Source organism: Rhipicephalus microplus, chromosome 1, assembly GCF_043290135.1.
Source record: "Rhipicephalus microplus isolate Deutch F79 chromosome 1, USDA_Rmic, whole genome shotgun sequence".
Lineage (NCBI taxonomy): Eukaryota > Metazoa > Arthropoda > Arachnida > Ixodida > Ixodidae > Rhipicephalus > Rhipicephalus microplus.
The window spans coordinates 245240242-245266243 of record NC_134700.1 but is presented as its reverse complement, the minus strand read 5'-3'; the positions used below and the strand labels follow the sequence as shown (position 1 = coordinate 245266243).

General features: G+C 47.4%; 1 protein-coding gene and 1 long non-coding RNA gene across 2 annotated transcripts in view; both read left to right on the top strand.

Moving 5' to 3' along the window:
• LOC119185613 (uncharacterized) overlaps positions 1 to 26002 on the top strand; it is a 603714-nt gene that overhangs the window by 176449 nt on the left and 401263 nt on the right. The gene's annotated exons all lie outside the window — the stretch shown is intronic.
• The window catches only part of LOC142814173 (uncharacterized), a 78544-nt gene that overhangs the window by 52393 nt on the left and 149 nt on the right, over positions 1 to 26002 (top strand). Inside the window, exon 2 of the long non-coding RNA XR_012894834.1 lies at positions 20760 to 20839. This is a non-coding gene — a long non-coding RNA (uncharacterized LOC142814173). The remainder of the gene's footprint in view (positions 1 to 20759; positions 20840 to 26002) is intronic.

Below are 26002 nucleotides of genomic sequence, written 5' to 3'. Positions count from 1 at the left end.
ACTGCATCCAAGAAAGGGAGGCAACCGTCTTTTTCTTCTTCCACAGTAAACTTGATGGACGTCTCGATGCCATTTAGGCAGTCAAGGAAAGCTTGGACGTCTTTCTTCTTTATCACGCAGAAGCAGTCGTCGACGTATCTCAGAAAAACCTCGGGTCTCGGCTGAAATGTTCGCAATGCTTTCTGCTCAATTGCTTCCATTGTGATATTCGCAGTTGTGACCGAAATCGACGCTCCCATTGCGGTACCGAAAACTTGCCTGTAGAATTCACCCTTGTACGAGAAGTAAGTGTTGGATAGGCAAAACCGTAACAAGGTGCACAGCTCGGTGACGTCGAACGGTGTGCGATCGGCCAATGTCGTGTCCTTGTGAAGCAATTGTCTGGAAGTGTCTACAGCAAGGTCGACGGGAACACTTGTGAAGAGGGAGCAGACATCAAATGAAACCAGTACTTCGTCGACATCCACAGTGATACTCTTCACATCCACAGTGATACTCTTCATACTCTACTCTGCTTCTGCGTGATAAAGAAGAAAGGCGTCCAAGCTTTCCTTGACTGCCTAAATGGCATCGAGACGTCCATCAAGTTTACTGTGGAAGAAGAAAAAGACGGTTGCCTCCCTTTCTTGGATGCAGTTGTAAAACGTACTCCCACAGGCCTTGCCTTCGCTGTGTACCGAAAGCCAACGCACTCCGGTAGATACCTTGACTATGAGTCAGTCCACCCGGTAGCCCACAAACGCTCAGTGATTCGGTCTTTAGTTCAACGAGCGGTTCACACTTGTTCCGATGAAGGAAGCCTGCAGGAGGAGCTCCGGACCATTGAAGATGACCTGATCAGGAATAGATACCCCAAGATTTTTATTAGAAAAACAACTAAATCCGTCATGCATAAACTGCAGTCAACTAGTCAAGCTATGCATAACACATCGTCTACGAAAAAGCGTGCATCGATTCCTTATATTCGAAATATAAGCGAAGCCCTAGCCCGTCTATTCAGAAAACGCGGTGTACAGATCGCGCATGTTCCAGCAAGCAAGCTTAAGGCTGAGTTGCTAAATGTGAAGGATCCTCTCCCTTGGCAACACTTTCCTGGCGTAGTCTACAAGATACCATGCGCCGATTGTGAATCGGTGTACATTGGCACGAGTGGAAATTACTGCAGACGTCTGATGCAACACAAGAATGACGTCGCCAAGGGCCACACAGTGACAAATGCACTCGCAGAGCATGCCGAGAAGACGGGCCACGAGATAAGCTGGGACAACGCACGCATCATGGCCACGGAGAAGAATTTTACAACCAGACTGAACCTCGAATCACTAATCATTCAGACGACAAGTAACACAATCAATAGATCAACTGGCACACTAAACCACGTGTACTCCCGGACTTTGCGTCATGCGCTCAACGTTACATAAGAACCTGTTGCTCAGCCGTCATCCCATTGTGAACAAGGGATCCGTACGGATCCCGAAACGTCTTTGTTTTTATTTGACATTGGTCAGTGACCTGTTTTTCAACAATGCCTTTACCTGACCAGACGGCATTCCGTCGAACTCTCGACAACGTGAGCATCCGCCACAAGTATGGACAATCGGCTATCACCAGGATTCGTCACTTCTTGAGTGCATCTACACGACTGGCAGCCTTCAAGACGCACCTGCGTTTCAACATAACCTGTAAGTCCAAGCAACTCATCCCAAAATCTTTGCAGTTAAAGCACCCCGTGAAATCGGCATTCGGTCATCAAGTCATTTCGAAAGCTGAACGGCAGCTTCTTCAAGCACGGATAGAAGATTGCAAGCAGACTGTGAAGCGCCTTGAGACTGACATTTTCTTCACAACACGCCAGCTGGAATTCATCATGCCTGAGTTACTCCCTGAAATACATCTCGTTGCGAACCAAGCATCGCGACGACGAACAGAAAAGCAGGAAACGTCACAAGAGCGCAAGCTGAGTGCTTTGCTAGAAAAAGGCAGGAAAACCAGAGGACCCATGTTCGAGGTCAGGAACTTGTCGTCATACGAGCTGGAACTTGTCGTCATACGAGCTAACTCCTGCGGAATGCAAAGTTTTGAGCCGTGGTCTCAACTTCAACCAAGCAAAGCAGCCGGACACTCGCAAGGTCGTGTGTGCTGTCGAAAACGCTATTGGTCTACTTGGAGAAAGTGAACGAGACGAAGTCCGTACGAGAGCAGTAGGTATACTATCGAGGAATCGCAAGTCTGGCTGCCAGCAAGTCCTCTCGGAAGACGAGGAAAAAGCGATTAAGGCATTGCACAAAAACAAGAAGATTGCTGTACTTCCTGCGGACAAAGGCAACGTGACGGTTGTGCTTGACCGGTCGACGTATGAGTCGAAGATGACGGAGATAGTGGGAGACTGTACAACGTACGCCAAGATTAACAAGGATCCTACCTCGAAAGTCCAAACTGGCCTGCAAAAGACGCTCTCTAGTATTTTTCAGACGCTTCCTGCATCAGCAAAAAGGTTATACTTCCAGCTGCTGTGCACCAATGGTTCTGCTCCAGCGATATACGGTTTACCGAAGATTCACAAAAGCGGAACGCCTCTCAGACCCATAGTAGATTTCACTAGGTCACCCCTGTACAGCCTCTCAAAGTATCTTCACGGCATCCTGGCTCCCCTTGCAGGCAAGACTGAAACTAACCTCCGGAACACCAATGACTTCATAAGCAAAATGAAGAGTATCACTGTGGATGTCGACGAAGTACTGGTTTCATTTGATGTCTGCTCCCTCTTCACAAGTGTTCCCGTCGACCTTGCTGTAGACACTTCCAGACAATTGCTTCACAAGGACACGACATTGGCCGATCGCACACCGTTCGACGTCACCGAGCTGTGCACCTTGTTACGGTTTTGCCTATCCAACACTTACTTCTCGTACAAGGGTGAATTCTACAGGCAAGTTTTCGGTACCGCAATGGGAGCGTCGATTCCGGTCACAACTGCGAATATCACAATGGAAGCAATTGAGCAGAAAGCATTGCGAACATTTCAGCCGAGACCCGAGGTTTGTCTGAGATACGTCGACGACTGCTTCTGCGTGATAAAGAAGAAAGACGTCCAAGCTTTCCTTGACTGCCTAAATGGCATCGAGACGTCCATCAAGTTTACTGTGGAAGAAGAAAAAGACGGTTGCCTCCCTTTCTTGGATGCAGTTGTAAAACGTACTCCCACAGGCCTTGCCTTCGCTGTGTACCGAAAGCCAACGCACTCCGGTAGATACCTTGACTATGAGTCAGTCCACCCGGTAGCCCACAAACGCTCAGTGATTCGGTCTTTAGTTCAACGAGCGGTTCACGCTTGTTCCTATGAAGGAAGCCTGCAGGAGGAGCTCCGGACCATTGAAGATGACCTGATCAGGAATGGATACCCCAAGATTTTTATTAGAAAAACAACTAAATCCGTCATGCATAAACTGCAGTCAACTAGTCAAGCCATGCATAACACATCGTCTACGAAAAAGCGTGCATCGATTCCTTATATTCGAAATATAAGCGAAGCCCTAGCCCGTCTATTCAGAAAACGCGGTGTACAGATCGCGCATGTTCCAGCAAGCAAGCTTAAGGCTGAGTTGCTAAATGTGAAGGATCCTCTCCCTCGGCAACACTTTCCTGGCGTAGTCTACAAGATACCATGCGCCGATTGTGAATCGGTGTACATTGGCACGAGTGGAAATTACTGCAGACGTCTGATGCAACACAAGAATGACGTCGCCAAGGGCCACACAGTGACAAATGCACTCGCAGAGCATGCCGAGAAGACGGGCCACGAGATAAGCTGGGACAACGCACGCATCATGGCCACGGAGAAGAATTTTACAACCAGACTGAACCTCGAATCACTAATCATTCAGACGACAAGTAACACAATCAATAGATCAACTGGCACACTAAACCACGTGTACTCCCGGACTTTGCGTCATGCGCTCAACGTTACATAAGAACCTGTTGCTCAGCCGTCATCCCATTGTGAACAAGGGATCCGTACGGATCCCGAAACGTCTTTGTTTTTATTTGACATTGGTCAGTGACCTGTTTTTCAACAATGCCTTTACCTGACCAGACGGCATTCCGTCGAACTCTCGACAACGTGAGCATCCGCCACAAGTATGGACAATCGGCTATCACCAGGATTCGTCACTTCTTGAGTGCATCTACACGACTGGCAGCCTTCAAGACGCACCTGCGTTTCAACATAACCTGTAAGTCCAAGCAACTCATCCCAAAATCTTTGCAGTTAAAGCACCCCGTGAAATCGGCATTCGGTCATCAAGTCATTTCGAAAGCTGAACGGCAGCTTCTTCAAGCACGGATAGAAGACTGCAAGCAGACTGTGAAGCGCCTTGAGACTGACATTTTCTTCACAACACGCCAGCTGGAATTCATCATGCCTGAGTTACTCCCTGAAATACATCTCGTTGCGAACCAAGCATCGCGACGACGAACAGAAAAGCAGGAAACGTCACAAGAGCGCAAGCTGAGTGCTTTGCTAGAAAAAGGCAGGAAAACCAGAGGACCCATGTTCGAGGTCAGGAACTTGTCGTCATACGAGCTGGAACTTGTCGTCATACGAGCTAACTCCTGCGGAATGCAAAGTTTTGAGCCGTGGTCTCAACTTCAACCAAGCAAAGCAGCCGGACACTCGCAAGGTCGTGTGTGCTGTCGAAAACGCTATTGGTCTACTTGGAGAAAGTGAACGAGACGAAGTCCGTACGAGAGCAGTAGGTATACTATCGAGGAATCGCAAGTCTGGCTGCCAGCAAGTCCTCTCGGAAGACGAGGAAAAAGCGATTAAGGCATTGCACAAAAATAAGAAGATTGCTGTACTTCCTGCGGACAAAGGCAACGTGACGGTTGTGCTTGACCGGTCGACGTATGAGTCGAAGATGACGGAGATAGTGGGAGACTGTACAACGTACGCCAAGATTAACAAGGATCCTACCTCGAAAGTCCAAACTGGCCTGCAAAAGACGCTCTCTAGTATTTTTCAGACGCTTCCTGCATCAGCAAAAAGGTTATACTTCCAGCTGCTGTGCACCAATGGTTCTGCTCCAGCGATATACGGTTTACCGAAGATTCACAAAAGCGGAACGCCTCTCAGACCCATAGTAGATTTCACTAGGTCACCCCTGTACAGCCTCTCAAAGTATCTTCACGGCATCCTGGCTCCCCTTGCAGGCAAGACTGAAACTAACCTCCGGAACACCAATGACTTCATAAGCAAAATGAAGAGTATCACTGTGGATGTCGACGAAGTACTGGTTTCATTTGATGTCTGCTCCCTCTTCACAAGTGTTCCCGTCGACCTTGCTGTAGACACTTCCAGACAATTGCTTCACAAGGACACGACATTGGCCGATCGCACACCATTCGACGTCACCGAGCTGTGCACCTTGTTACGGTTTTGCCTATCCAACACTTACTTCTCGTACAAGGGTGAATTCTACAGGCAAGTTTTCGGTACCGCAATGGGAGCGTCGATTCCGGTCACAACTGCGAATATCACAATGGAAGCAATTGAGCAGAAAGCATTGTGAACATTTCAGCCGAGACCCGAGGTTTGTCTGAGATACGTCGACGACTGCTTCTGCGTGATAAAGAAGAAAGACGTCCAAGCTTTCCTTGACTGCCTAAATGGCATCGAGACGTCCATCAAGTTTACTGTGGAAGAAGAAAAAGACGGTTGCCTCCCTTTCTTGGATGCAGTTGTAAAACGTACTCCCACAGGCCTTGCCTTCGCTGTGTACCGAAAGCCAACGCACTCCGGTAGATACCTTGACTATGAGTCAGTCCACCCGGTAGCCCACAAACGCTCAGTGATTCGGTCTTTAGTTCAACGAGCGGTTCACGCTTGTTCCGATGAAGGAAGCCTGCAGGAGGAGCTCCGGACCATTGAAGATGACCTGATCAGGAATGGATACCCCAAGATTTTTATTAGAAAAACAACTAAATCCGTCATGCATAAACTGCAGTCAACTAGTCAAGCCATGCATAACACATCGTCTACGAAAAAGCGTGCATCGATTCCTTATATTCGAAATATAAGCGAAGCCCTAGCCCGTCTATTCAGAAAACGTGGTGTACAGATCGCGCATGTTCCAGCAAGCAAGCTTAAGGCTGAGTTGCTAAATGTGAAGGATCCTCTCCCTCGGCAACACTTTCCTGGCGTAGTCTACAAGATACCATGCGCCGATTGTGAATCGGTGTACATTGGCACGAGTGGAAATTACTGCAGACGTCTGATGCAACACAAGAATGACGTCGCCAAGGGCCACACAGTGACAAATGCACTCGCAGAGCATGCCGAGAAGACGGGCCACGAGATAAGCTGGGACAACGCACGCATCATGGCCACGGAGAAGAATTTTACAACCAGACTGAACCTCGAATCACTAATCATTTAGACGACAAGTAACACAATCAATAGATCATCTGGCACACTAAACCACGTGTACTCCCGGACTTTGTGTCATGCGCTCAACGTTACATAAGAACCTGTTGCTCAGCCGTCATCCCATTGTGAACAAGGGATCCGTACGGATCCCAAAACGTCTTTGTTTTTATTTGACATTGGTCAGTGACCTGTTTTTCAACAATAGGGTGAGCAATATGGCAACAAAGAGCGCTAACCAAAAACTCAGGGAGGCCGATGGGATAACTCTAGCAGGGATTAAAAAAAGGCAAAATAAACATCACGGCTAGTCGTAACTACACCGACCTCGCTTTACTGTTAGAAGGGACGTCGTATTACCCTAGAGTACGTAGTTATAAAACGAGATTCAATAAAGAAGAAAAAAAATGTGCAAGCTGTGGGAAAGCTACAGGGAAACGACGCAGTATGTTCTGATTGAGTGTCGAGATATCCACCCTCGTGTATGTTTGGGCACGAACCTACATGACGCCTTGAGTTTTAAGGACGGCAATGAAAAGCTGGACACGTCTGCGATGAAAATTCTTGCTGGACTGGAGTGACCGGCATGGCGGCGTGTGAGGTCCGCGGCACCGAAGAAAACGTAGGGCCAACGCTTGGGCTCTGCGCTGGATTTAACTGTGAAAGAAGGACGCTTTGAGGCGAATTGCGAAGACTGAACGAATAGCTGTCCCCCCCCCCCCCCCCCCGCGCTGCTGGAGAGCAGCTGCCCGTGTCCATCGCTCGTCGGCCCAGGAGACAGTGAATGAACTTTCGTGCTTTTTGAAGACCACGCGCTCGTGTGAAGGCCTCTGACTGCTGTACTGTAGCCCAGCGAAGTTATTGCTCACCTCCTCTTTCTCCCAGTCTCGACCTTGCCCGCTCCTCCAAAGTGGTGTATTCAAACAGACGTTTATCTTGTTATGCTCCCTGCTTTTCTGTTGCTTTCCTCCCTAAAACGCCCTATACAGGGTTTCACTGCTTTGCTGTACAATCGTATGTATCGAACCTGCAAGAAAAAATGCCATGCACGTAAAACGAAATGCACGGCCGGCCACGAAAAATAGACAGGAGAGGAGAGCTCATCTTACGGCATTTATCCAAACGGGCACTGGCTCAAGTAAGAAAAGCGTCCACCATATCACTTCTCATAAGAACCACATCCCTCTTGCTGTATATCCCGCGCTACAACGCTCCCTGTGTGATACAAGTTTCGCGTAAGGAGGGAATAGTGAACGAACGCGAGCAAAATTACACTAAAAAGGTCTCTTCTTAAAAAAAAAGCGTCCCTGTGTCGACTGTGAAACCACGTCTGAACTTATATCACAAATCAAATATTCTTCTTCCTGGAGTATTTTGTTCTGACGGTAGAAATATTTGATAAAGGGTACGAACGCAGGATTCGACTAAAGTGCTCTCATGCAGCGAATATAAAAGAACGCTTCGTCGGAGATACTGGCAGTCGTAAAAAAACTCGCGTGATCCGTAGAAGCTTTCTCTTCATTTCACGGCGAGTCTAGCGTCCTCGCACGGTAACGCAGGGCTGTCAAAGCCGGTACACCTGAGGTTCGAGATTGGCTTCACCGAACTTCGTACGCGTAAAAGTACGCTCGCAGAATAATATTCTTGGTATATTTAGGAGGAGTTCTTTTTCATAAAGTTGTCTCAAGTTTGAAACATGAGCTCGAAAAGTTAGTAGGGCTAGTTAAGCAGATTTCAAGACGAAGTGATGTTTCCATGCGTGAGCGCGCATACTTTACAGAAGTAGCAGCACAGCATGCGGCTACATGATTCACACCTCATATGCTGACTTTTTTTCACTTTAAAGTTTTTGTACATTCATCATACTAAGAGATGTTCGAATGCCGCGTGCAGTATTTGAGATTTTCACCAAAATTCCCGGAAAAGTTAGCGGGCCTAGGATTTGGTCTCTCGGAACAAAACGGTTGGTAGTCAAAATTGTACATTGTGGCAACACGAGCATAGTCTGTCTGTGAAAGGCTGTCTTTATTCAGTATGCGCATGCTATAATTGACGCTGAAGGCTGAGGGTTTATAGATAAGCATATCACGTGTAACGACACCAAATGTCTTTGAAGGTTTAATGTGTATTGCGTGTAACTATATCTGGTTAGCGAGCCTGGCTGTCCATTTGTCATGGTGCTCGACTTTAGACCCGACGGCCGCCATATCGATGGTGGCTAAAATGCCTCGAGGCATGTGTGCTTAGAATTAAGTGCGAGTTAAGAAACACGAAGCGGTAGAAATTTCCGTAGTCCTCCATTGCGGTGTCACTTATAATCATTACGTAGCTTCGTGTTGTTAAAACCCGAGAAGTAATAATACCGGTTCTGATTGTTCTAGTATTAGACAATGAAAAGATTCCTTGTTTGTTCCTTGAGCTCCGGTTGTCGGGTGTCCGCCGCAGTGGTGTAGCGATTACAGTGCCCGGCTGCTAATGCGATGGTTGCAGGTTCGATGCCGGATGCGGCTGTCACTTTTCGATTGAGGATAAAATGCTTCGAGGCATGTGTACTGTGCAATGTCAGCGCACGTTCAAGAACCTCAGGTGGTGGATATCTCCGGAGCCCACCACTACGGCGTGTCTCATAATCATATCATGGCTTTGGGACTTTAAATACCAGATGTTATTGTTATTGTCAGCTGTGAGAGTGACCGTGTTTTCACGAAGTGGTTCCACAGGATAGCGCTCTTCAGTGGTAAAGAATCAAACTTGCTTCGCTGCAACTGTAACGCCGGTGCGGGCTTCATTTCGGTGTGACTGATAATCACTGGCTTAGTTGACGAGTCCTGCAGTACAGGTCACCTTACTTATGGGACGTCTTACGAGGGGAAATACAGCGTTAAAGCTAAGCCGAACCCGAGAACTGAGACTTCCGTAGGGTCAAGTCTGTGTGTAGACATTTTATGTACCGCCACTCTCGAGCCGTGCAGCTTGGCTGACTGGATGAGTGGTAAGTCAGACTTTGTGTGCGCTTTGAAGGTCCTTCATTTAGTCTGCTAATTGGCTTGCAGCTACATGCATAAAAAATGGTCCGGACAGCGGGACTCAAGGCGACGCCGAAAAAAAAATACGTTTTTTTTTCTATTGATGTTTCAATAGAAAAAGAGGGTTCTTCTTCGGCTTCGGCGTCGCCGAAACACGACACACACCGAATGCGACTAGAACAGGAACTCCATATGCTAGATATCGAACGACCGTTTGCGTTGGATAAAATACTAGGTCTATGGCCATGTAAGATAAATGGCAAAGCAATTAAGGTGCTGCAACGCTTTTTCGAGGAAAGAAAGATTCGTGACCACCAATGAGCGTAATATATTTAAAAGTGAACCTGCCGGCTACGTGTTTGTTCTTCCCATATGAGAACTCTTGCACTCGCCTATGTAGGACTGCATATAAGCATATATGCTAGTTTCTTCTACTCCTTATTTGTAACAATCAAGTGGAAAGGGGTAGCCTTGTCCAAGTAACGATCACAACAATTCCTTCGTTTATTTTCAATTTCATTAAAAGAAAATAAACTGCCCTTTTCAAATTTCCAGGTACCTGAAAAAAACATTGGTTAATTCTCAAATTTTTTGTCGTTGCCTTCCAAAATTTTAATTTATTGGTGTACTTTCTTTGTTTCGTCATGTCCTGGTATTGATTGTTCTGGTTCTCCAAATACAGGACGTAAGAAGTCGTTCTCAAATAGCGCTCAGAGCCTCACCAAGCGCTAAACAAAGTCATGATTGGCGCGTCGATCTATCGAAGACACAATGAAATCGTACGAGTAGCGACTAGCGGTGATATATACGTATTTGCACAATTTTGTTTCAAGCAATTTGCCTACATCCACTCGCTTGACGCGAACATAAGGGGGCTTTGCTCAGCCGACGTCGGCACCTCGTTGATCATCGTGCTTCGAGGCTCAATTGAGAAACACACGGAGTTTCACCATAGCAGGGAGCATAAAGCCGGTACGGCGACGTCGGTGTTGTTCTGTTGCGTACCCGGTCGGACCTTTTCTTTCCGTGGCAGTGGACGTGGCTCCCTGCATTATAGATCACTCGGTTGCTTCCATGCTCGAGTGGCCAATCCTTTCCAATTCACTTGCTCTGGCGTGGTGCCACTTCCGAGTCTGACCTTTTCCACCCGTACAGAACTTGACTTCAGTTGCATTGTGTGCTCTCACGTCGTCGCTCTTTGTGTCGTAAATGTTACAGTTTTTCGTTGCTTTCGTATGGCAGCATAGAGCGCCTTTATTTCAGCAGCTAAGTCTTTCGACTCTACCACGTCCCTCGCACTAGAAGAACAGAGACTCAATGCTTCGCCCTTGTTGCTGCAAGTCCGTACACAGCGGTAATGTTTCCTGACCCGTCACATTAACCTACAGATTCTTTTTTGTATATATAATACCTACCTACTACTGTCCATCACCGAAGCGTGCTTTGCAGCATACGCAGCATGTACATACGTCAAACAGCAAAAACGTTTCCTCAAGCTGCGCCCCTTCACTTTGCCATTAAAGACGGGGCCTCAAGAAATTAGAATGTGTGCTCTGTACCGTAATGTCTTCACAGAGTGCACTGCAATGTCCTCACGTCGTTTTGACCGAGTGTAATCTAAGAGTTAAAGAGAAAGCACCGAAAGGGCAACCTTGCGTCTCCTCCTTTTTGCACCACTCGGCCATGTTAAGACATGCGCGCACCAACTTGGTTCAGAGAGACATGGCAACCAACCCATCGAACATTATTTTGTTCTTTGGGTGACACGTCATATTTCCTGGATGTTTTATACTGAATCACGACAGATAACTTCGCACCAACTCTGATGGTTTGATGCTCCAAGTGTTCAAGAAAAGCACCGATAATACGACATACGATTTGTGCGTGATGTTCGGAATCAACATGGAAGTCGTAAAGTGGCTTGTAGCATAGCGCAGAAAAATCACACAATATCCACGAGGTGAATGATGACGAGTGGGGTGAATCGGGCGGACGGACGCATGGACACACGTACAAACGCACGGACGTACTGATGGGCGCTTCGCCCAACTCATCATCATTAACTCCGTGGATATGCTGTGACACCGTTTTTATTGACATGCAATGCAATGAAACTGTCTGCTACTACGACGACGACACGGGACGTCGTCGTCGTCGTGGTAGTAGTAGTAGTAGTAGTAGTAGTAGTAGTAGTAGTAGTAGTAGTAGTAGTAGTAGTACGGCTCGCGGCGTAAAAAGCTTCGGCCTTAAAAACAAACAAAACAGGGGCACAGAAGAAGTACAAGACGAACACGAGCGATTGTGTTCGTAGCGCTTGTGTACGTCCCATACTTCTCTGTCCCTGCTTCTTTTTCCGCGCTATGCGACAAACTAGTTTACAAAGAACCAACAGGTCCATATTGGTACCCGTATTGACAAAGAGGAGCCGCATGGTTGACCCGAAGCTCTCGAGCAGGTCTGTCTTACGAGAAGAGGCTGCTCAAGTGTGCACTGTGGCCTCTACCGGGTCTGGCGTGCACACTTGAGCTGGTTTGCTTGAATTGTGAACATTCGTTTGACTCGCGGGAACAATGTGTGTCTTTGTGCATACGCACCCAATAAAAATGCAAACCACGCTTAACAAGTGCATGTGACAACATTTCTTCTAATAGAGCAAAGTTTATTCAAATATAATTTACAATACAACATCATAATGGGTTACGAGAAAGAAAACATCTAAAAACGACAATAAAAGTGTGAACAGTAAGAACCCTGAACATAAGGGCTATAACAGTTAATGGTGTTAGTAATTCTGTAAAGGTGTACAACAAATCAAACGTGGGTTGCTTCTTGGTTTAAAACTATTTACACAACACCTATCTGTAAATGGTTCGTTGAAGTGGCAATCCTGTCACTTATGCGAAGTTTCTTTATTGTGCGCAGGTAGTGTTTGCAGCTCAACTCGTGGCGAACACGACCGTCGGAGGGACAGCAGACGTCCAGGAACAGGGTCTCCTCACCACTGGCCAGGACCAGGTCAGGCCGCAAGCAGGACACGCCGATCTGCTGGTTCTCTCCGAAGATGGTGTACCGCCCAAGGGCCGCGAGAGACACATGGTGCGAATTCGAATGCGATTTGCCGTACGGCTGTTCGTGCCAACAGCCACATCCGACAGGCGTCCAAAAGCATGCGGCGACGATTCCCACGCCGCGCGTGCAGTAGCCGCGGCCGCAGCCAATGTCAGCGCGGGAGCGTGACAAGGGGCGCCACAGGTGGGCGCCGTCGTAAGTTTCTGCCTTACGACGGAGACTGACATGTGGAGAATTGGCATGATTAAGAAGTCCGCACTTGAGATTTATCGAACTTTTAAGCAGGAAATTGCCAAGGAAAGGATCTATGATAATACTCGGGGTAGTTCTCTACTGTTTGAGGCCAGGACGGGAGTATTGCGAACCAAGACATATCGGGCCAAATACGAAGGGGTAGACACAGTATGCAGTGCGTGTGGAGAGGAAGAAGAAGCTGCCGAACACTTGATAATGTTCTGTAAAGGGCTTCACTCTATTGTTCAGGATGATGAGAGTTTTTCAAAGCACTGGGGTTTAGGGACAGGGAGGGCAAAATAGACTTTAAGCGGGTAGAATTAACTAGAAGGAGGTTATCTTATTGGTGGCTAAAGTCAAGGCACGAGTGAAAATTGGACCCTTCACTGCAAAGTACCAGTCCAACTTTACTATTTAAAGGAAAAAAAAAGATAAATCTAATGGTTAATTCGCTAAGTATTACAGCTACGTGGCGTTAGCCGCCACCCGATCTAAACGGTACAGCCACATCCATCCATCCATCCAGCCTCGCCGATCTGAACGCCCTTGTATTTTTCGATATCGCCGTTGTCAGTGGCATCAAAAACATTACATATACTGTTGCTGACATGAAATAACTCATGATTGAATAAAGTGATGCTTGAATCGTGCTATTTTTGCAAGGCAACGCCCGTTTCTGAACCAACGACAATATGAGCCGTGATGGAAGCCCATTTCGCAGGTAAACAAACAGTGGTACCAGCGGTCTCGGTGAACCAGCCCGCTTCGTTCCCACCTTTGCTTTTTACATCGGGGCCGTCGATTAAACCAGTTGCACGGGTGAAAGCGTCATATAAGTGTACGAGTTTTTATCGTGTTGGTAAAAAGAAGCGCTCGACAATGAGCTCACGTTGGAAAGAGAGCGGCTCTACCGAGACCGTCGGCCTTGCTAGGCCTACGCTCGGAGTCGATAATGAATGAGGGCTGTGTCGATGTTTGTCGCTTGCGAAGGCGCAGCTTTGTTGCCTATGTTATTAGACAACAAGGCATTGCTACGTGAGCTTCTTTATTTTGCGCTTAACAAAGAGGATATTATGTCTTCTGAGCGGGCAACCTGAGGCGGCCGTATTGGCCGAACGACACATGGCCCGTTCGCCCCATGTGTCGTGAACAGCCGTACGCCGCATCGGATGCCAAATCGCACCATGTGTCTCCCGCTAAGGCGCGCGACGATGGCGTTGTGGCGCTCTGTCATGGCCCGACCTTGCGGCATGCACCGACAGAGGACGTGCGGCAGTGTCTTCTACCCGTACCCGCAGCACAGGCCCCTTGATGCATTTAGACACCTTGATAACTTTAGACACCTTGATACCTTGGCATTTTTAGACAATCTTAAGGAGAGCACAGGCAAACTTGTATGCTCTAATGATACACTTGTTTTATCACTTCATTGACGTTCTCATTCAATTATTTGATTGCCCTGGTCCTAAATCTTTCTGAACTTCACCTATGGTCGTGCTACCTCCGAAATTGGTCCAGCCTATTCGCGGCAAGATTGGGCTATAAGTGGCAGCACCATCCCAGCGAAAGTGTGGATAGACGGTTGGCGGCGCGTGTATCAATACACGTAGCGGCGCTTCATTGCGTGTGGTGTGAGCCGATTGTCGGCGGATAAAATGCGTTGAATACAGTTTACTAGTAATATCTACACTCTTCTCTACTGAATCAGTGCACGACGCCTTTGCAACGTTAATACTATGCTCGAGTAAAGCGCATTCTGCCTTTCATAGGGGTGTTCGCCTGGGTGGCTCTCTTCACGCTTTCGCACTTTAACACGCCTTAGCTTGTACAGAAACAAGAGGGATCACCCACTTCTAAAAAATACCGTAACTATACAACACGTGGTGCTGAGCTAAACCCGCTTTCCTGCAACATTCATGGTTTCTCAGGTGCTTTAAGTTTGCTTCACGCAAAACAGGCATGGCATGCTCCGCGCTTTCAGTCGGAACGAAGCCCTCCTCTACGCTCTAGTGCGCCTGCGTCGGTAAACTTGAATGCGCGGCCGCAGCGCTAGCGCTGGCGCACCGCGGAGCGATGCCACGCGGCATGGTGTTCGTACTAAGAGTGGACAACCCTGTACCTTTCGTTTCATGAAGAGGACGGATGATGACGTCAGCTTGACGAACGACGCGCCCCCATTTCGTTCTTCAGTTGCCCTTAGGAAACGAGGACACTCGCAGTATCGGTCCCTTTGACGCGACAATTAGCCACACAGCATCGCCCAACCGTTCAGTTTTCCAGCCGTAAAGATTGTGAATATCCAGCGCACAAAACGCAGCACACATCCACGCTGCACTTCAGACACTGAAAAATATGGTCTTCTCAAGTCGCCAACAAGAACACTAGCACGCCACGGAAACTTTCGTCGAGCTTGGCAATCCATGGTTGTCGAGCCACGAGAGCCAGCGTAGGCACATCGGTGCAGCGAGACACACTGGTCAAAACGGAGTGACGTCAGAGCCCGTGACCGACACAGTGAGCAGGCCTGAAATTATTTAGATGGCATTGGGTGGTCTCATCTAGAGTTAGTGTATATGCTACCTTTAGGTAGCAGAGCTGCGCATATATTTTCCTACCGCCGCTCACGCCGCTATTCGGCGAGCACTGTCACGTGGTGCAGAGTGACGATGAATGGTTAATTTCACGTGGCGAAGCCAACTTTACGTGCACGATGGCGCGGCGCCCGTGCGTTAACTACCGGCGCCGACTTCAGACGCATATAGTGACCGCCATTAGGGGCTCATTTTGGTTGAACAGCGCACACGAGACGACGACAAAGTAAAATGACACAGACAGGCGCTGACTCGCAACTAACATTTACTTGGAAAGAACAACTGATATATAGGTGAAATGAAACTTAGCAAAAAATGCAAACAATAAACAAACAGCAATACGCCCGCACCCGGCGCAAGCAAGGGAAAAATATATATACATTGGTATCATCTTCTGCAGGTGCTAAAAAGATAGCTGAATTCTGCGTTGCTCAGCGCAATTGACGGCATGCTGACACACTTATCGTTTTTCTGTCGGTTGTGGAAGCTTTGAATCACTTCTCCTGTTAACTGATTTTTTTAAAAAAAGAATTTGACAGTATCGTTGTGTCGTTGAAGAAAGGTACGCAGCCACATTCGTGACAATGAGTGGCGAAGGAGCACGGCTTTGAGTCTGATAATGAGCGTTCGTCTTCCCGAAGGCGAACGTTGATGCATCTCCCGCTTTGGCCATGATAAGTGGCCAAAAGTAAGCCGCTGAATGTAAGCCGTGCGTCGTAATAAAAAAAGAAGTTAAGTGCTCGAGGTTTAGTACCGGAACTAGCCCGTGTTTCCATATTATTGCTCAAGGTTATGGCGTGCGCTGACGAACAGACGTAACTTCTGGTCTGCTTGTCATCGCCTTCTCACCCTCCTTCTTAGCTTTCAGCGCGCTTGCTGAGAACAAAGTGCTTAGAGCGTGCGATAAATCTCTGTATCCGCGCTGACACTTGGCGCATTCTAAAAAAAAGTTTTTGCGGCACTTTATTCGTGAGGCGATGAACTCATTTAATGAAGCTACTGGGCAAAGAGTTGCAGGGTCTCGTTACGGACTATTTTATTTCATCAGAGGCTGCAGGCCTCAGTGGTGACCAAGTTTCTTGTCTACATTCGCACGTACCGCGGCAGCAGGATCAGCAGAAGGTATCCGGTTGTTGCTGGTGCCCCGAGGGACCAAGTTGGGTGCCCTCTGGCAGTCCTGATGCCATGTCCCGGACAGTCGAGCGCGTCCAGCGACGGGGCTACCACCTGAGCACCATGGCCACCACTGCTCGCTGGCCATACGAGCAACACCGCTTTGCCGTGCCACCATCGGCATCGGGGTGGGAACCACCTCGCCCCCCCCCACTCCCCGTGAACAGCCAGCTGTTACAGAACGAAGAGTCAACATCGCCAGTCCAGAAGAACTTCCAAGATAGACAACTGCTGCAAAAACGCTTACGTTTCAAAGGTACGATATTCACAGCTACTGCGTTAATCGAACTGACGAAACAATGGAGATGCTGGCCAGCTTTCATAAAAGAGGAGCTTTCGTTTCTGCTTTAACGTGGTTTCCCCTGCGTTCGTGATTGATTGATTTGTGGGGTTTAACGTCCCAAAACCACCTTTGATTATGAGAGACGCCGTAGTGGAGGGCTCCGGAAATTTAGACCACCTGGGGTTCTTTAACGTGCACCCAAATATGAGAACACGGGCCTACAACATTTCCGCCTCCATCGGAAATGCAGCCGCCGCAGCCGGGAATCGAACCCGCGACCTGCGGGTCAGCAGCCGAGTACCTTAGCCACTAGACCACCGCGGCGGGGCCCCCTGCGTTCGTTCTCTTTCTCTTCGATGTTCTGCAGATCAAGATAGACATGTGTGTCTGGTTCGGACATAAATAACATGAAAACCATGTCGTGTTCGTCATGAAGCTCTTTATTTCAGTCCTGTGTTTCACATACCCGTACACCACGCTCTGCATCATGCAGATATGCACCTTAAAGTTTGTATTTACCTAAAAGCGACAACAACAGTCGTCAGTAATTTAAACGGGAGAACCTTTAAAAAATCCGGCCTCGGCAGCGTTGATCCGACGACTGCAAAAAATAAACATCAGGATCTTAGCAGGAATCCAACCTAAGCACTACGTGGGCATTCATGTATTTTACCACTAAACCATGCAAGGTCTTGAATCTACTTTGTGAAATGCAGGCATCAAGTTGGTGCAAAGTGAGTATGGTTAAAATGACAGCGATTTAAATTTATAGCGAGGAGATAAGCATTGCGTATGTACTCTTACATTAAACTACCTTTCATTACTTGCTTTCGAATTGGTCGTTATCTGTATATGATTGGCCTAAATATGCTGTGTCATGCCCACAGCAGCAGCTCGTTACGCGAGGCACCAATGACGCGAAAACGATTCATCGCGTAATGACCACTTCTGCACGACCACGCAATACATAAGAGAATGAAATATTTTCAATACGGCATATTGTTTGCCATTGGTTCTTCGACATTTCGAAATTTCAGACTGCCATAAAGTTGGCTGCTTGTTACATGACGTAACTAATCTATGAAATGTCGTGGTGTTCATTACAGTGCATACACATTAAACACCGCATTAAGAAGCTGAATATTACCTAAGGCTTTTTGGAGTTGCCGCAAAGCATCTCATTTAAAATGTAATTCAAATAGGCTAGCTGCCGATGACACTAGCAGAGGCTACTTATAGCAGTTGGCGAGATGTAATAATATTAGTATAACAAAATATTATCACTATGCGCTAGCTTGTGCGCATGTGCATTTTGCGAGCTCACCTTTTCTGAGAAAGAGACGAAGAGAGAGAACGAAGGAACGCTGCACGTGTGCTTCTTTGCTGTCCGCGTTAAATTTTAAGAAGTAAAAAGACAATTGAAGAGAAATGAAAATCAACCAACCAACTGGCTCGACTCTTAATTAAGCCTTCATAGTGGTAAAAACCATGGTCTTCCACCTTCTTCCTGGTGATGTTGCAGGGCAGGCTTAAAAGCTGAGCTTCCAACTGTGCTGGAGTCCGTAGCTTTATTCGTCGCCAATGCGCAAGGTGCCGCCATCGCTCCAAGTTACTGTAGGCAAGGCTGAGCAAGTTTATCAAAATTTAAAGTGGAAAGCTTTTTTTTTGGCGCTTCCGGTACGGCAAAGCTAAAACATAAAAAAAATTCGCAACACTCATCGGCTCACAGCAGCTTAGACTGAGCAGCGGTGGTTCTATTTCTTTTCGATGAAAAAAAAAGTTACTTTCCAGAAGCAGCGAATGCTTTGACTGGTCGATGAAAAGTTTGCTCGTTCCCATATGTATAGCTTCGTCTGCCAGTCACGGTAAAATAAAAGCATGAACAAATGATGTAATGCTATGGGGCCCCTTTAGAGCGCTAGCCTGCTCTGCAATACTACAGCAAAAGGCGCGAAAGCGCCGCATATACGAAGCCCGTACCACAAAGAGCTCATTAAAAAATTGTCACAGAGGAAATGGTGGAAAAACTTGACTATATTAAAACGTCCACTCGTAACATTTTCATTTCCTCGAAATAATATAATTATGGAGGCGCCAAAGCTGTAGGCCCGTGGGCTCATATTCGGGTGCATGTTGAAGAACGCCAGGTGGTCAAAATGACCAGAGTCCTCCACTACGGCATCTGTCATAATAATATGGTGGTTTTGGGACGTTAAATCCCACATATCAATCAATCAATCAATCAATTAATCAATCAATCAATCAATCAGTCAAACCGAACGATATAATTGTGTGATTACTGTGGTAAAGGAAAAGTTCGCCTCAGTTAGTTTTCCCAGCGTTTATCCAATAGTGACCATTGTCGAAAGGGAGGAGGGGGGCTCAGCCCCCTAATTCTTGTGAGTGAGGCACACGTGTTCTCCTTGCCCCCCCCCCCTCTCCCCCGGCTGATACGCCTAAGGGATATGCTAAATGATCGCTGTCAGATGACAAAAAAAATGCACGTGCCCAATTGTTTTTAGGGGTGAAGCTCCTTAAAGCGGCAGCCGTTCGTCCCTCGTTGTCGTAGTCGTATTGTGTAACCAGTGTTACATTTTGACCTGCAAGGTGGTGCCTATGGGAGATTTCTCCGGTGTTTTGTTGAACAATAAAAATTCGCGGAGTGCGAGTTACCTAAAAGCCGAATGCTCCTGTCTCTCATTCCCCATTAGCAGCCATTGGCATGTACATTGACCACTATCTGAGAAGAAAGGGTTGCTACGTTATACTCGCTGGGTGTAACCTCCTTGGTTTTAGAAGGGTTTAGCGAGCGTTGGGCTGCAGTGCCATGGATATAGTGAACTAGTATATACCATGAACTCGAGGTGGTTAAAGGTGGGAAGTAGATACGAAGCGCAAGCCGTAAGAAAGTGTGCGTGTGCCACCTCTCGTTTAGTCCTTGGAATGTCCGCTGAATGGCGGTGCTTCTATATGAGTAATATATGATGAAAAGATGCGAGCTAGATGGTGGTACTTGGAGTGTTGACTATATGGACAGACGGACACACAGACAGATGCATGAACAGACGCATGAACGGACGCAGGGGCGGATGCATGGACGAATGCAGGGACGGACGCACGAACAGACGCACGCACGGACGGGTGGATAGACGCATGGATGGTCACCCAGACAGACGCATTGACGGACGGAAGCAAGAACGAATGGACGGATGAATGCTTCGCCCCACTCTCCATCATTCACTCCGTGGATATGCTGCCATTTTTTTTTGTGCGAGCTAGCGGAGTTCAACGACTTTTGCTTTTGATGTGCATTGCAGAAAAATGTGTGCCTGCATTTTATGCCTATTACGAAGGAAGTGTAGCCTACAACGTTTTTTTTATTTCTTGATGCTAAAAAACGACAATAGATAGATATCGTAAAGGCGTTACCGCTGTAAACGTGTCACTCTAAGTGTTTCGCTACACGTTCGGCCAATGGGCTCACGGCTGAATCTGGATTTGCAGGCAGAACCACAGCTATATCGAGATGTGACTCCGAGACAAAATGAACATGTACAGCAGCGAGATGGCCTCCCTGGTGCTCATGTGCAGGGCGATGTCCCGGAAGCTGGGCAAGTTGACCGTACCCCGCATGGTCGAACAGCACATCAAGACATGCTCGTCACGACCACTGAGGTCGACGAACAATGCTCCTTCGAATGCGCGTTCTTTACAGAAACTTAGCTGAACATTTACTGCACTTTTAATGATCAATTATTGCACATAAAACGATGCCATGTATTCGTTCAGCGATCATTTGTTGTACTGCGATACTTCGCAGTGCTTGCTCGCATTACGAATGTCAGTCGGCAAATCAATCTCATTAATCGACTCATGGGCCATTTATGCCTAAGAGCATTACTGGTGTTTATGGTGGGTGGTCGTATTTAGCTCATACCATTATTATGTCTTAAATAATGCAGGTTCCATAAATTTGTACACGGAAGGGCACTACGAGCTCCCATGGTTGTTAGAGGAGGACGTCAAAAACGTTGTCTTACAGGTAAGTGATAGCGTAACTTGAATTCTGAAAGGTCATTCCCCTAAATAACCTTTGTTTAACTGAAGTTCGAAGTTACCCAGAAAGCTTATTTTCACTTGCGATCAAGATATCAATCGACTAGCAACCTCTCGTCGTATTTACTGCAGCTACTCTGAGGCTGTCTTTATCGGACATTGTTTGGTGCCACGTTGCGCATTCTTTTGTACTCCCGCACGAATAAGCTTTAGCAGCAAGAACCACAAATTGTTTATCTGATGATAACAACGGGGCGGGACATTCACTCTTTGCAAATGCTCATCGTGAAAACTCGAAGTTCATAAACTATAGACGAGAGCACACCTATCTCGCACCCAGGCGCCTTTGGCGGTATACTCTCGCTCCCAGAGGCACCATAATTTGTTTGGAACTGCCAAGGCGCGCCTCGCTAGCACGGCATGCAGTGGTTCTGCGAGTTTAAAACGCGAGAAAGCGCCTGTTCACGCTGCGCCCGCTTATAAAATGTCATCTGGGTACCACTGCGCTGTCATCTGATGCGACAACAACCAGCGCAAGATGAAGAGATTGCTGAGCACTGCCTGTGAAGTTCACAGCGCATCGCGGGAATCGTGGCGGTGTGGGGTTTTGCGATTGCACAGATTTCCGTCCACAACGAAAAAGCTGAGCTCCGCCGCCCTATAGGGTTTAATTGCAATCAGCAGGAAAAACTACGAGCCCAGTGAAGTGTGCGGGTAAGTATACTTATTACGTTTATTCGCATAACTTCAGCTGTCCCACTTTACAGCAGCTATTTACGTGCAGTATGCCTGTAGTATGTGGCACAAAACTATTGCCGTACTCTTTCGCAGGCCGCATGTCAATAGTTGGATATACGTATTACGACTCACGCGTGGATGCACGCGCCACGCATGTTTAGTACAACTGTAACGGCCCACTATCGCGATGCAAAGAGATGTGAACGGCGTGGAAATCATGAATTTCGACTCGGTCGAACTGCGACATGCCTTTACTGTCACTAGGCGAATCTACATGTGCTTTCGGCTGGCGTCACCATAGCATTTTAAAATCTTGTTCTGGCTGGCACTTTTTCACCGCGTGTGTGTTCCGAGTGCCCGACAGGACTGGCGATTGATAGACATGCTGTGCATGAGCGTAAGTTGGAGCCAGATTCTAGTGCTTCGTTGACGCCGGCTTACAGCACATGTTCTGCCTTGTCACAGCCATGGTACGCCACAGTTAACGCTGTTCACGTTTCTTTCAGTTGGATAATACGTACCTAATGAAGTTGCTTCTGCAGTCTGCAATGCGTGTGCTGCAGACCTTCCGGACTGTCGACAAAGGTCTCGTCGACGTTTCACACAAAATCAGCATAAAATTCCAGCTCGAAACAGGAACAGCACGGAACATGCTTACAGCCGCACTCGGGTTGTGAAGTTTCGCGTTTGATTGGCAGAGCGTCTGCTCGCGTGACAGTTGAGGATGTTGCTTCCCGGCGCTTGCAGCAGATGGCGCCACGTGCTTTTCAATATAGCAGTCAGCATTGAGCTTGTTGTGTTCCGGTGTATAGCTAGTATGACGTGGGGTTTCCTACAGTGACTTTAACCAAACTCTTTCAGTGAGGCATTGAAGAACACGTATTATAAAAAATGACACATTTAAAAAGCTCTTACCTAAAGTATTTCTGATGAATTTTCTTTTCTTTTTTTTGCGGGGGGCTGACGGTTTTTTGTTCATTGTGAACTGCGACCACGGTCGCAACCTGTTTATGTCGGAGTCAGTGCAACAGACGCTCAACTACACTCAGGTGAGGGAGAAAGTACCATGGCATTTTCTCACATTCATCTCGGTCTCAGCATAAAAGACGTGGTTGATCCCACTTTTTGGAAATCATTATAACACAAAAGTGAAACGCGCCCTCTCAGAGGTAGTTGAGCATTCATTATGCATTGCTTCGTCACAAGGGCTAAGGAATGAATGCTGCAGTAATAAATTGAAATGTCGCGCGAAGAACGGCAAGCAGCCCGAAATTTGCAGCGCGTATGTGTACCTCAAAATTTCTACTTGGTGTGTGAGCAGCTCGCTTCTTTTGTAAACGTGGCCGCGGTAGCGATATAATTGACGTTGGCGCTTTCTTCAAACACTAATTTCAAAGCAAACTTACGGTGGAAGCACAAGAGGCACAAAGCACCCCTTTTTCAATATAAGCGTGCGCGTGAGTGAGTCACCATGCTAAAGAACACCTAACGCCCTTAGGCCATGCCGACCACGCTAGGTGGAGGCGCTAGGGAGCCTTCATATGCGCGCGCTTCGGAGCCTGCGCGCACATGCGCAGCGACGGGCGGTTAGGCATGGCACGACGACCTTCGGAACGCGCCCGCCCTACCTGCATCCGTCGTGCCATATCGCTACTGACTACTAAAACGTGCTGTAGTTTCCGAGCTCTGAGGACTGCCAGTGGTACATGGTGTATATAAATGGTTCTCTGGTAACATGTTGGAGAAGAGTCGCTCTGTGATTTAGTGGTTAGCGTCGCGCACTGTGGAGCGTGAGGTCACTGGTTCGGCGTCCCTTTGAGTTACTTTCTCTTCTTGTTATCTGTAATAAAATATTTCACAACGTCATATCCGTGACGGAAATACCTTACGAAGCCGTTGTGGACCCCTGCGTAAAATACTATCGTGTAAAAAAAAAACGAAAATAGTGCGGCAGTTTACGTATCTTGTTTTTCACAGAAATGTAGTAGAAAACGACCCACACGAGCTGCTGCGACCAATGTTTCCGAGTCAGAGTTTGAAACGTACGTCTGAAAAAGAGAGACAAGAATGTGATGAGCAACCACTGTGGAAACATAGGGAAGTTGAATTAATACTCTGTCATCTTCAAGTCGGCTCAAAGCGATAGGTTAGAGGAATAAAGGAGAGAGAAAGAACCGGAGAAGAAAGGCAGCGAGGTTAACCAAGCTTTGGCTCGGTTGGCTACCCTACACTTGGGATTGGGGAAAACTGGGAATGACAGAAAGGAAGGGATAAAAGATGAACAGTAAGAAATAGATAGATGATATAATTGTATTACACAGTGCCAATAGAAAGGGATAATCATGAATAGCAAAGAGGACAAACAATAGGATGCAATAATGTAGATGTTCCCACCCAAAAAATTAGGTAATAAAGTGTCATTACTCTCCAACGAGAATCACCACCTTCCGGTTAGAGTAAAACCAACCGAACCATCACACTTCACAGAAGTGGTAGCAAGGCCAATCTTGGCTCAAGAGTGTTGGGGCTCGGGTGAGTTGGTTACCCACGGAGATAGCTCGAATTAGTGTGGCACGTTTGAAAAAAAAAGAAGGAAAAGGCGACACAGACGTCAAAAAAGGTGGGTGCTAAACGTAAACTCGTGAACAGAACTTGCTGGCAGAGACGCACTTGGCGGTACAGCTCAGAACGTAGAACCTTGCATATCAGCTCTTAGGAGGCTTCATCCTGACACAAGGACACTCTTCTAGGATCTGTACGGGTAAACCGACATTGTCCTTTTTCAACGTAAGTTTAGTCTTCTGCCCTATGCTTAGGTCGGTGAACTCACTCATGAGTTGACTCACTGAGACTAAGGTCGAGCCATGAGCCTCAGCCTGAGTCAGTGCGGGTGAGTAATAATTTGGTGAGTTTGAGTCCGAGTGAGTCAGGCTCAGAAAAACGTTGGTGAGCCTGGGTTCGAGTGAGTCCAGAGCACCAGATATGTTTCATGAGTGAGTTCAAGTTAGCTGCACAATTTCTACTGACCTATGTATTCGCCATTACTCGCGACCCATTTGCCCCGGTTCACGCAGCGATGCTGCCGCTGGAAGGGGAATTTCCAGAGTGGCAGAGCAGGCTGTGTCCTAGTGCTCGTCGCTTCTTCTTCTGTCGGATGAAATGCAAGGCGTAGGCGACCCTCAAGGAGGAGGCCGACACCGCGACGGGAGGCCAGTGACACTGAAAGTCGCACAGCTTCGACAGCCGATGCTCGGTCATCCACTGCACCGGCTACCTCAAGTCGTGGGCACTCGCCAAGCTCAGTTTGTACGAAGACGCCCCAGCGGACGACTGCGAAGGGTTCGGAGACTACGCAAGCGCATTATAACTTAGAAGGGTAGCGGCGTGGGCTAGTTGGTATGGTAGCGCTCGTACTTGTTTCTCTATTTGTCCTAGTCATCAGTTCACGCAAGGCCAATCATCATGAGTACATCATTTTTCTTTTCTTTTTGTTGTAAACTGTCAGATTGGATACGTAACTTCGTACATAGTAAAGATGCCACTTGCAAGAAGACGCACTCTCCTTCTACCCTCCAATAATTTACAAAACAGGGGGGAGCGGGGGCAGATGGCAGGTATGAATGACATTGCTCTGGTCACCCTCCTCCCCCCACTACACTCCAGAAAGTTGAGAAAGGCATTTTGGGGAAGTATAGGCAGTGAGAAAGAGACGAGGTCTCATAGAACTGAACTGGGCCTGTTCGTATTACCCTGTTTGGAGAAGTTTTCAGAAAACGGGAAAGAAAGATGAAGAAATCGCACTCACCAGACTTGCACTAGAAATAAGCCAAAAGCGTCGATGATGACGGTGGTGGTGTTGCAGATCTTGCTGGTGATCTCTCCTCCCCAGAGTCTCTTTTCAGGCATTATTATTCACCGGTACTTACGAGTTTCACTTGGGCTAGTCATCGGCAGATAAGTTCAAAGTTATTCCCGATATTCCTTAACGAGCCATCCACTCGCCTTTGGGATACGAATATGTTCATTACAAGGACGAGGATATCATGGCGTGATCATCGCAGACTGCATATGCTGATTTCGCTTCTTGCAGCGTCGAAGAAATAAAATTAAGGTTAGTTGCGGCGTTTAACACTCAATTTAAACTGTGCAGAGCTAAACAACGGTATTGCATTTGCCTCAAAGTTTGGAATTTGTAACTAGAGTACGAGGCACAGTTTGCAGGTAGTGTGTGAGAAGGGCGTCTGCATTGCGTCACATTTCTCGAGTGATGGTTTGTTAACGTGTAACTAAATCTCAGTACTTCAAGTTCTTTTGAAGATTCTGTGTGGGAGCTCCTTCTGTCGGATATACGCTACGTTGACACCTCGGGGGTCTCTTAGTCGGGGTGCCTCGAAATAAACTCTGCACGTTG